We start from the raw sequence: 13227 nt of genomic DNA on the forward strand, positions 1-13227 counted from the left end.
GAGCCAAGCTATAAAAACTAGGAAAAGTGTTCTGTTGTTGTTGTTTTTGTTTCTTGGCTCCAGGCATTCAAGGAAATCTCTATCAAAACACCTGCTGACCAAGCTAAAGGAAATGAGATGTCAGAGACCATACATGACAAAAAATACAGTTATTACAGAAACAGCTTAGGGAAGTCAATAAACGAACAACTATAACTCAGAGTGAGCAGTGACAACAAGCATAAAAGCATACAGAGAAACAAAAAGGTATGGCTTATCACAGAACTTAACAGAAAGTGCTCTGAGGAAACACAGACATTGGATTTACTAGACAACACCTTTAAATTCACTATCTTAAATATGCTCAAAGACCTGAAGGAAACCCTAAACAAAGAGATAAAGGAAACAGAGGACAATGTCTCATTAAGTAGAGAATATTGGTAAGGAGATAAAGAGGTACAAGGGAACCAACCAGAAATTCTAGAGCTGAGGAGTACAATGCTAAAATGAAAGTTCCCTACATACACAGTATACTAAGTCCCAGAAAGAATGAGAGAGAAAGGAACAGAAAGGATATTTGAAGAAATAATGGCCCAAACCTTCCAAATTCAATAAAAGACATGAGTTTACATATCCTGGAAGCTCAGTGAACTTTTAAGAGTGATAAACCTAAAGAGATCCATAATAGGACGTATTGTAATCAAACTGTCATAAGCCCAGGACAAAAGGAGAATCTTGAAAGTGGCAGGAGAGAAGTGACTCATCACATACAAGGGATCCTCACTATGACTGAGAACTGGTGTCATGGTAGAAACCATGGAGGCCAGAAGACAGAGGAATGACATATTTCAAGCGCTGAGAAAACTGTCAACTGAATACTATATCCAGCAAAAGCATACTTCCAAAATGAAGAAGAAATTAAGACAGTTTCAGATAAAAAGAAGCTGCAGGAGTTTGTCACTAGTAGACCTATAAGAAAAGCTGAAAGGAGGTTTTCAGGCCGAAACGAAAGGACAATGGGTAGTAACTCAAAGCTGTAAGAACGAATTAAGAACTATGGTCAAAGTAACTGCATAGGCAAATATAAAAACCAATATTATTGCATTTCTGCTCTGTAACTCCTATTCAGGTTTCCTCTGTGACTTAAAAGACAAATTCATAAAGTAGTAATTATAAATCTATTTTAATGGGCACACAGTGTGCACAGGTAAAATTTGTGATAATGCAATGTGAAGGGAGAGTTTGGGATAGAGAGTCTGTATAGAAGCAAAGTTTTTGTATGCTATTTAAGATAAATTGGTGACAAATTCAAAGTAGATTGTGATAAATTTAGGGTATTTATCCTCATGGCAACTAGTAGGAAAACAACTAAAAAGTATACAGGAAAGGAAATGAGGAAGGAATCAAAGTGTTGGGCCAAAAAAATTCTTTTGAACTGATTGAAGAATATTGAAGGAAGTAAGGGCAAAGTAAGATAAGACAGAAGGCTAATAAAAATAGTAGAAGTTTTTCCTTATCAGTAATGACTTTAAAGCCAAATGAAATAAACTCATGGGGCACCTGTGTGTGCAGTTGGTTAAGTGTCCGACTCTTGGTTTCAGCTCAGGTTGTTATCTCAGCGTTGTGAAATCAAGCCCCATGTCAGGCTCCACACTCAGCACAGAGTCTGCTTGGGACCTTCTCTCCCTTTCCCTCTGCTCCCCCCCCCCCCGTATGTGTGCTCTCTCGCTCTCTAAATTAAATAAATAAATAAATAAATAAATAATCTCTCAATTAAAAGAGATAGAAAGAATGCAACAGAAAAAGTATGATCTGACTATATGCTCTCTATAAGTAATTAACTTTAGAGCCAAAGACAAAAATTAGGTTGAAAGTAGAAGGATGGAAGAAGGTACTCTACGTAAATAGTAACCAAATGACAGGTGAGGTAGTATACTAACATACTAACATCAGACAAAAAAGACCTTATGTCAAGAACTGTTACACGAGACAAAGAAGGTCATTATGTTGACAAAAGAATCAATTCATAAGAAAGATATAAGAAGTTGAAACCAAAATTTGAACAAAATGGCAGAGACTCAAAATACATGAAGGATAACACTGACAACCTTCAGGGAGAAATAGACAATTCCACAATAACAGTTGGGAGACTTCCCCAGTGTCAACAATGGATACCATCTAAATCAAAGATCGATAAGAAAAAGAGGACTTGAAGAATGCTATGAACTAGTTATTTGTGGCAGACATGTATAGAACACTCCACCCAGTGACAGTAGAATATACATTCTCCTCCAGCACACATGGAACATTCTCCGGAATAGACCATATGTTTAGCCACAAGGCAAGCCTTAATGAATCTTAAAGGGTACTGTCATATAAAGCATCTTCTCAAAACACCATGGAATGCATTAGAAATCAGTGACATCAGGAAAACAGGAAAATTCACAAATATGTAGAAATTAAACACCAGACTTTCAAAAAACCAACTGGTCCAAGAAGAAATCACAGGGAAGTTAGAAAATAGTTTAAAATGAGTGAAAATTAAAACACAACATACCAAACTGCACTGGATGCAACAAGAGCAGAAATGTATAGCAGAAATTTATAGCAATAAATGTAGGTATGCGTGAAAAAAGAAAGATCTCAAATCAGTAACCCACCTTTACATCTCTGAGGCTCTTGCAAGCAGGAGGTAGTCAGTTCTCCTGCCCTGATGGAGCTTTGTGTCACTGGGAGGTAAAGAGGAAACAATGTGCACAGGTGCTGGGCATGTGCTGTCAGCAGGACAGGTGTGCTGAGGAAAGTAGAGCATACAAAGCAGAGGAAGTGACAGAAGATGGGTCAGCCCTGACGGTGTGAAGTGATCCCAGAGATGTGATGGAAGAGGAGCCACAGGAAGACCTAGGGTCAGCTGTCTAGCCTGGGAGAACAGTACCCATTGGGCCAGTGGACGAGACCTGAGTCCAGAGGGCCAGTTAGGGAAGGTGTGCTGGCTTCGTAAATCAGAATGACATTGTGCCTGTTGTGGGCAGAAGTGACATAGATTAAGAGGTTGATGATAGAATCCCAGGGGATCGGAGCAGTGCTGGAGGAGTTTGGACCAGAGATAGATTCTGAAACAGAGCTGGCAGGACCTGCTGAGAGTTTGGAAGTGGGCAGAGAAGCATTGAGGAGCACCGAGAGACTTGATCTTAGTCTTTGGGTGGACAATAGAGTGCCATTCACCAAATCAGGAAACCATGGGATGCAGGGTGTGAGGGGGTGTCTGTGAGTCCAATGGGGTATCAGGCATCTTTGTCATGACATGGGAAGTATGCATGGCCACTGGGGCTCAGAGAAAGATAGGTGGGTGGGGAGCCAAGATGCTCCCCAGAAGTGAGAGGCATTCTGTCATCCTTCCCCAAGGAAGGGAAACATTGTTACAGGGTTCTTGTCTTGTTGAGTTGAAGAATGAATTCTGCAGACACAGAAGGATGAAGTGACAGTTTGTTAAGTGAAGGTGAGAAAAGAAAGAAGAAAGAAACCTCTCTAGAATGAGAGGGGTCCCGAACAGATTGCCACTGCAGGCTTTTATTGGCTGTCTTTTATTGAGAACTGAGGGAATCTTGTGGCCTTGAGATTCTTGTGCCATTTTTGTTTGAGCGAGGACTATTGATAACATCCTCAATAGCTTACTTCTTCTTTGATGTCTGGTCATTTTCTGTGGTTACAATGCAGCTGTCATTTAAAAAAACAAAACAAAACAAAAAAAAAAACCTAACATCCAGGTCTAGGTGGTCCGGTCTGTTCCCTTCTTTCTTGTTCCGCTCTGTCGCAGAGTCTCCACCTGTCAGGAATAGTTCCTAGCCTAGTCAGGGGCCCCTGATCTCTTCCTGCTTATCCTTAACCCTTTCCCTACTCAGTATCTTTCTTCCCTAATGCAGTGGCCATGTATTAAAATGAAACTTCTTATCTCCCTCACACTGTGGTTGACAATGGTCACTATTTCCTGAACAGGTAGAACAGGCAGCATGCGAAATGATTGAGAGCAGACGTGTGTGTGTGTGTGTGTGTGTGTGTGTGTGTGTGTGAACAGGTCCAAGTCTCTATGATTTCATAATTTATTGTTTTTTCAGCAACTGTCTATATTAAGTCACTGTCTGATTTGCAGATGAAGTCACCAGGCCCCAGAGATGCTAATGACCTTCCAAGGAGCATGAGACTCAGCAGCTGGGGAACCCGGCTCTGATCCCTATGCCTGAGTGCACAGAGCTTGCCAGGCCCACCAGGAGGCTGTGCAGCAGCTTGGCTTATCCCTCATGGGACTTTCTTCCTGTCCTCCATCCCTGTCCTCTATCCAGCACTATTCCTCAATGTTTTGGTTTTTATCTGATTGTTAAAGATGGGTTGATTGATGCCAAAGGCCTATATTTAATAAAATTCAGTACAAAACTGTGACACCTCCAGACCGAAAGAGGTGACATTTTGATGAAATGACTGGAGAGAGAGGTGTTTGGGGATTTCCTTTAAGAGATACAGCTTATGACCCTGCCCAAGCAAAAAATGCACCGAAGTTGAACTGCCTAACAAGATTTTATTCCTGCTCTTGCCTGAGAAGAGAGACTGAACTCAAGTTTGCTGAAAAAAAAAGGTGGGGTTTGCGGGGTGATGAGTGGGGAGTGGGGTTTGCAGTGCTGGGGTGAGTGGAAAGTGCTGGAGGATGTTATGGGGAGCAGGACCAATGCAGTGTTGAGCACATTGAGGGCCCTCTTGGTCAGCCTGTAATACCTCTTGTATCAAAGGAAGAAGTAGAGGCTGGTCTAGTCTGCCCACTGGGTCAGGCTGGCTAAGGTTGAGGAGGGCCTGTGAAGAGCCGGGAAGGGGAGAGTGCATCTGAATTAGCTCACTGGGTTTGTGGTCATGCTGAAGAGCCTGAGCTAGCTGGTGTAGAAGCAGGGCCCAGGCAGAAGGCAGCTGAGCACCCCTTAATCATATGCTGCCCCTCTGCTAATCCTAAGAACCTTACAACCCCCAGGAACTACCCAAAGCATCTCCCTATACCCAGGGATAAGCTGGCACAGACTGCTTAAGCAGAGAACCAGGCAGGGGGCAGCAGAAAGGGTTTCTCTGCTCTTTGGAACCACAGGGAGAATATCTGTACCCCGCCAAGAAACATGAAAATCTGGCACATAATCCTCCATTGCTGTGGAGATAATGAGGCTCAAGGAGGAAGGTGAAACATTCCCCCCAGCCCTGGCAGCCAGCCAAGTAACTAGGCAATCACCCATACCCATTTAGACAGGTTCCCAGCAGCCCTTAGCGTCTCCCTGGCCATCCACGGAAGCCAGCTAATCAGAGGTGGTCAGCAGGAAGCACAGATAGACCATTGCAACTAATTCACCACTTGGAGGACAGCATCTCTGGAATGACCTCATCAAGTATCTGAGAACAGGTTCATGATCAAGATGCACTGGGGAAATGGTTTGTTAGGATTTGCTCAATTAGTAATTGATTTCCACGTTTCAAAAACTTACATTTAGATATAATATTGAACTGCTAGAAATATACTTTGTAAAAATGTTTCAGTGCACACCATTATTTTTTAATAGTGCAGGAAACCAAGAAAAATAAAATCAGGTCACAGCTATCTACAGCACAAGTAAAAGGAGACTAATCCAAATAAAATCTGCACTGAGCGTGTTTAAACAACGATAACAACCACACCACCACCACCACCAAGGGAGGTTTACCAATGTTGTAAATGACACTGTATGTATATGTCCTCCAAGACGTGCCCCTGCTGGAAATTCCCCAAAGTCCATCAACAGTAGAATGGGTAAATATATTGTGAAATAGTCACACAATGAAATAGCACAGAGCCACGAGAATACATGGCTCTACAGATACATGCCAAGTGGGTGAATGCCTACACAGAGAGCGGCTACTGCATGATCCCACTTATGTAAAGTATAAAAACAGGCAAAGTGGCCCAGGCCATTCAAGTGAGGAGAGTGACAGACAGCACCTCTGAGCCTGTGTGGAGCTGTGGGGACCTTGCACTTTCTGCAAGTGTGTTCTCCTTAACAGGGAAGCTGTGTACAGCCTCCTGGCTCCGTAGCGTGAGTGTCCCTGGAGACCAGAAAGTAGAGGGGAGCAGAGTGCCTCTGAGAAATTGGGATGATAGTCCCTGTGGATTGTGAGTGTCTGGCAGCATCAGTTGTCCCGTGACCTCAGTCTTTTGTCTCAGTTGGCCACGCTGAAATGCACGGTACTTAACTTAGTTTCACTGGGAAAAGCCAACATGACAGAAGAAATGCCACATGGGGGCGACACCACACGGTGGGAGTTTTGGCTGTTCTTTCCAAGGTTAATGTTGCACAAAGGAAACGTTACATGTGGAAAAGCAACAACCTGTATTGGGTCCAACTAAGGGTAACCAGGGACGGGAGGATTTCTGCCAAGTTTAGAGCAGACTAAGAAATCTTGCTTTCCACATTTAAGAGTAAATGAAAAATTTCCAGGCTTCAGTGCGTTGAGCTCTGAAAAATACATTTTTCTTCTTCATCTTTTTTTTTAATTGTGGTAGAATATACATAACATAATATACGTAACATAAAGCAAATATTGTTATGCACATAACAAAATATACATAATGTTAACTTGACCGGGCCAGAGGGTGTCTAGATATTTAGTCAAACATGATTCTAGGTGTGCCTGTGCAGGTGTTTCTGGATGAGAATAACATTTGAACTGGTGGACTGAGTAGAGCAGATGGCCCTCCCCGGTGTGGGTGGGCCTCATCCAGTCAGTTGAAGGTCTGATAGAACAAAATGACTGAGTAAGAGAGAACTCCTGTCTGACTGTGCTGAGCTAGGACATTGTTCTTTTTCTGCCTTTGAACTGGAGCTGAACCATGGGCTGTTTTAGGTCTTGAGCCTGCCAGCTTTCAGGCTAAAACTTATACCATCAGTGCTCCTGGGCCTCCAGCTTGCTGGCTCACGCTTGCAGGTCTTGGGACTTATCACCCTCCAAAATCACACGGGCCAATTCCTTGTCATAAATCTTTGTCTATCTCTATATTCATCCTATTGGTCTTGTCTCTCTGGAGAACCATGACAGATATCACACCCTAACCATTTTTAAGTATACAGTTTCTGTGGCGTAAAATACATTCACATCATCACACAACCATCACCACCATCCAACTCCAGAACTTTCTCATCTTTCTCAACTGAAATTCTGAAGAAATACACTTTCAACAGCTGTGCTTTGTTATTTACAAGCAATATCCCCCTAAGAATCTGAGCAATATGCCAGAAGATACTTAAAGATAAGACTCTTTGTAGTTCAGTTGAAAGCACTCATTCATATATCTGTTCGTTTTTACTCAGGTATAATGAATATTTATGTAAATGTTCACGTAGGTAGAGTTAACTTCAAGGTTGTTTTGAAGAGTTTAAGCAAAATCGTTCAACTAACAAAAGTCCCGCATGTGTGTTTTAACTTAAAAGATATTCTGAATTAGTTATCAAAGCTGATAATGTTGATCAAAGTTTCCAGATAGCCATTGCGGTTCCACTTAAACCTGTGCAGGGGAGTTTTTAGGGAGAAGAAAACACCAACAAACTTCACTAACATTAGACATATTTTAAATTTTTAAAATTTTATGCAAGAGAAAGAAATAACTCTAAGAGTTTTCATAACACAACTCTCATGAAAACCATCACAGGTAACTCATCGACTTCAGCAGGTGGTCGGAGGCGGGGGTGGGGGGCACGTAGTGGGCAGTCTGCACAAATTAGCTGTCACTCAGTATTTAAAACATAACCTGCTCTTTCACAATTGCTACTGTTGGCTGGTAGATTTCTTAATTCTTTAAACGTGAACAGAGCTAAGCCCTGCAGGCTGGCCGGCTGAAAGCTGGGTTGCTATGGGAGCAGGCAGCACACAGCTACATGCCCCTCCATGGAACCCCTCCCTATTCCAGCATAATAAAGCAGAAAGCAGCTTTTTTTGTTGCTGGCAGCCAGCATCTCTGTCCTCCCTGTACCAGCTGCAAAGAGTGAGGGTTTCTCGTGGAGCATTTGGCAAGGAAAACATCAATGACAGAGAAAGTAAAGTTCGATCATCTTCTGGCCTTAAGGGTTCTCTGAAGGTATGTGTGAGATCCCGTATCAGGCAGGATGGACCTTGCTGGTTAAGCCTTGTGAATGGCCAGGACTTCAGGATTTCTGGAGATTGGTGTCAGTATTTCCCTTGCCTGGTAAGAGGCTGAGCCACTCACCAGAGGTCTCCTAGGCCTGCCTGGAACTAGACAGTAAAAGGGCTCCCACAGAGGCAGGCACAAAGGTGACAGAGACACAGAGATGTCCAAACCTTTCCTGGGCCCGTTGGAAGTCTGGGGAGGTGCATGTTTCTGAAACATTTGCTTCAGGCCTAATTTAGAGATTTCATACACCTGCCTGTGTGTGGTGAACAAATTGGAATAAGACAGTCATAGGCCGAGCACATCCCCTACCCCTCAGCCATCTGCATACTTTCTGCTCATGTCTTCCCCTTCAAACTTTTCCCAAACACTGTGAAGGGGGCATTGTGGTGTCTCCCTGATTGGATGGGGGCCCCCAAATGTGGGGTGGCATGAGCAGTGAAGGGTTCGCCTGAGGCAAACAAAGAAGGTGGAAGTTTATGGAACACACCGCAAGGAAGCATGGGCAGGACAGCCAAGGGCAGACCTCGCCACCTGGCAGTGGGTGGCGGCTGTATGTAAAGGGGGGTGGTGAGGAGGTAGGGGATGTATGGGATTTTTCCTTTTTTGGTAACTGTGCCAGGTTGTAAGCAGCTCATTGGTTAGTTACACTGGGCCTATGGATATTTGGAGGTGGGTTGCCTCGTGTTTGTATTCAGCCAGGCCCTCACTGCGAGCACTGTGCCTTGCTCGGCATTCCATTGTTCGAGCCTATGGCCTAAGAGCAGCCTCTACAGGCCTGGTTGGTGTCATTCCACAAATGAAGACATCGAGGCTCAGAGAAACCAGAAATGCCCCAGTCACTCAGCGAGCAGCAAAACCAGCATTTTAATCTCACACTCCTGCTCTGAATTTGTCTTTCTGTAGTTCCAGTCTAGAGAAATAAGAATGTCCCCTCCCTGCTGCATGGTTTGTCCTGTTGTACCCTCTTGCCTCCCTGTACTCTGGCCACTGGACAGAAGAAAGTTGCTTCTCTGCACTGGCCAGGCTCTCTGCTCTCTCTGGGGGAGCCTCCACCAGAACACTCTCTGACAGAGGTCAGCTTCATCACCTCCCACTCCCTGGTCCGAGTAGGATATTTATTGTGCATGCTTGCATCTGGGTTCTTAATGAGGTAACTTCTCTGCCGTTACTCCAGGGTTAGGTGGAATGAAGTCTTGCTTCCAGGACAGGACTGAAAATCTTTAAGGGAAGGGTCACATCTTATGTTTATTTTGCACACCCAGTTCTCAGTGGGTACTGGTGACACAGACAGGCCTTAAGTAGAAACAGTCTGTTTTCCACTGGGTCCCAAATGTAGCATAAATGCCTGTGACCACAACCAGAAACAGATAAGGGCAGTATGGAGTTTCATCCCCTGTCATGGGCTCAAAAGGGCTACAAGGTAGAGCCCAGGAATTTACACACTCCTTAGCGCAGGGGGTAGTGAGAGCACCTTCTCAAGAGAGTTATGGTAAAGATCAAATGAACAAGATGCAAGAACCTTAAAAGCCTTCATAAAAATATATAAATATCTAATAATTAGGTGAAAAAGTATGTTTAGAGCCACTCCAAGTAGGAAAGAGGTGTAGTGCATGGTGTAGTGTCTGACACACAGTAAGCACTCAACACATGTCAGCTCCACTTAGTATTTCTTCCAATTGAAACATGCTGGAATATTCTAAGTGAAGGGGGACGTGAAGGGATGAAGGGAAGGACCAAAGAAGCAGCAGATGAGTTAAAAAAGAATAGAGACCCCCTTTAGAGTCAAAGGAAGGTTTGGGGTATGTGTCAATGTTAAGAGAGCCAAAATCCAAATGCAAGAAAACCAGCCTTGGGATTGTCCCAAGTTCAAGTGGAAAGAGTAAGTCTTGGATGGGTTTAGGCTCAAGAGCTGTGTGACGTTGATGAAGTCACTTAACTTCTCTGGGCTCCTTGTTTTTCTCCTTTGTGAAAAGGATAATGATATCTGCCTTGTACATCTCACAGAATAAGTCTGAAATGCCTTGTCAAAAATCTTAGGAAATTGGCAGAGATTACAAAGAATCATAATATTCTCTACTGTTACAAGAGCAGATAATCGCATGCTTTTTTGGACAACTTGGCAAAATACATTGAAGACATCGAAATATGAATCTCTTTTGATCCAGCAAACCACTTCTGAGATCTTTTCCCAGGAAACAATCAAGTAGAGATCAAGGAGTTGTTAACAAAGATACCCACTGTGTTGGTGGTGGGGAAATTGGGAAATCACCCACACATCCAACAGAATGGCACTGCATGTAGGCAACGAACTGGTAAGCAACTCTTAAAATAAATGCTTATTGAGAAGAAAAATTATTAATGTAGTCTTTTTAAAAAAGCGTTCAAATAATGTAGGGTATAATTTAACATTTTCAGAATAAATTATGGAAAGACTTGCCCCAAAATATTAAGAGTAGTTTCTTTAGTCATTGGAAAACATGATCCTACAGATCTTTTTTTTTTTTTTTTTGCATGAACCCGTGTTTTAATTTGGGTAAAAACACGTGCAGAAATATGTCATTAAAATAAATATTAAGTTATCACATAGACATACCACCAGGCATAGGAATTCTCTTGCTACTATTCTAGACAGACGGCCAGTTAAGCACCTACTGATCCCTTTTGGATCTCCTCCAATGATAGTAGGGCACTTCCTCACAAGCAGCTGTCCTCAGCGGCCTGCTCCCTGTGGGTGATGTCCTCTGTCAGTCTTCTAGTTTCAGAGCCTACCCTTCCATTTGTTTCCTTGGCACTGCTCCCTTCCGGAGCTCGCTTGTGGCCTTGCCTTTCCACCAGGCTCCTGGCAGACGGTGCAGGGGGCTCTCACAGCTTTCCAGCCTCCACCTCGCCTGTCTACACCTGAATATTGTTTCAGGCATCTGATGCTGCTGATTAGTTTTATTCTTGAGACATGTCTGTGCGACCACGTTGACTTCAGTGGTTGTCAAGCCACTGCAAGCTCAGCCAGGATGTCCACGGTTTCAGGGAGGGCACAGTTCTCCTGGTTCCAAAGCCTGTGCACAATGCAGATGTTCCCCCATGGTCTTGTCCCATGGTCCCCACCATCCTTCTGCTGTCTTCTGTTGTGTCTCATTTTTCCTAGATCTTTCCCCCTGTACATCACAGTCACCCCACCTATCTCTAGCAATGTTTCAGTCCTTTCACCAACAATTACATTAAAAATCAAAATCAACAGGCCTGGTCACTCTGATCCACTGTAATGTGGTTTCATTCACCAGCGTGGCACTGGATCCAGTCTTGTGAGGACCTTAGTAAAGGGCACATTTCAATACCTGTTCTAGAATGAACAGGGAGGTCCAGTGCACCATGTTCAGGTCCCGTGGGAGATAATACCCCTCTTTGAGAGCTCACAGCGACTTGAGAATGCTGATGGTGCCGGGAAGTCCTGTCGGAAAGAAACCTGATGAATTCTGTGTGATTCTGCATTACCCTCCGAGCTTTGCCCACAAAGCTTTCAGCACACGTTGCAGTTGCCATTGGGGGGATGTGACTGCCCTCAGAACCCAGCCTGCGAGATGAAGTTCTGGCTGCACCTTAACTGATGTTGTGAACTTCTGAAGTATTACTGCTGGGGTTGCCCAGTGAGGTCCCCTCTCTTTTTCAAGAGCAGGTTCAAGCCTCCAAGGGGTCCTTTGCTCAGATCTCTGCAACCATGCACAGTGCTATCCTCGGCAATGACTCAGATTCTGGCTGTCCACATCTGCCAAGTGGAATGCACAGAGAACCAGTGGCTCCTTTTTGAGTCAGCACTTGACTCTGAGCAGTCATCTGACCAATACTGAATGAACGGTGAAAAAGAAAAATGAAACAAAAGGTGTCATTACATAGTTTGGAGAAGAAAACCAATGGAGCAAAAGATGGTTCCTGGTTCTACATCTACCCCTCCCTCCACGAAGACCTCTCCAGATACTCACCTGGTTCCCTTTCTGGACTTGTAGAACAGAATAGAAAGACGTCATCCTTGGGATGGAGTGCACATATCTTCCCTGTCTGCGCTTCCCTCTGTGATTGGCCTGCCTGCTCTGGTCTTACAGATAAAGCCTGTATTTCTAGTGTGGCATCAATTGCTAGTTTTCTCCAGGGCCATCCAAGCTGAGCAGGGTCCTGCCTGCCACACATGGCTCTCCTGAACCATCTAAACACAGGGGCCCGGCTATGTGTACAACCTGCTGAATAACAAACCCAGCAGCTTATGGAAAGGAGACCTTGATTCTAACGGAGGTTGGGGATGTCCTACAAATGGCCAGATCTGAGGCTTTTTAACAGACTAGCAAACACAGCTGGATTCTCAGCCTGCATAGTGCAGATCTTTAAAGCACCAGGAAAAAATCATGCAGTCATTGCAATATCAAAGAGGCCAAAAAATCAAAGCAGTTCTGCATTTCTTTTGCAAGATTTTCCAGAAGACTTTCTTGCAAATGGTGCAGCTGTTCTGTCTCCAGGAGATGTCAGCTGCCCAAAGTATATCGCTGCCTGGGTGTCACCTTGGCAACCAGTGCATCCCCAGGTCCTCCGGGGTCTGTCAGATGTGTTCCTCCCAGGGCACCCTAAGCTCGCTTGGGGGCCTGGAAGCTTAGCCTCCCTGGAGCCTGTTCTTTTCATCTGAGTCATTTTCTCTTATTATAATGCCCTCATTTCCTTCTCTCAACAAGTACTTATTAAGCCCCTACCAAGTACCAAGCATATTTATAGGTTCTGACGACACAGTTATAAGAAATGCTGTCTTCATGGGGCTTACATTCCACTGCTGGAGGAGACTCTCAATAAAAGAGAGATTATGAAGGACACTTGTTATGGGAGAAAACAGCAAGGGGAAGAGCATGAAAGAGACTGCATTTCCATGTGATTTATAGTTTCCAAAGAATTCTCAATTACTTTGCAGTCCTTCCTCTACTGCATTCTTTAGTTTTCCGATATGGAAGCTGCTCTCCCAGGTGCAGGCATCACCCCTTCTCAAGTGCTGCATGCCTGCATTGCACTGAATGCCCATGTCCCTGTGC

Source organism: Ursus arctos, unplaced genomic scaffold, assembly GCF_023065955.2.
Source record: "Ursus arctos isolate Adak ecotype North America unplaced genomic scaffold, UrsArc2.0 scaffold_28, whole genome shotgun sequence".
NCBI classification, from domain to species: Eukaryota; Metazoa; Chordata; class Mammalia; order Carnivora; family Ursidae; genus Ursus; species Ursus arctos.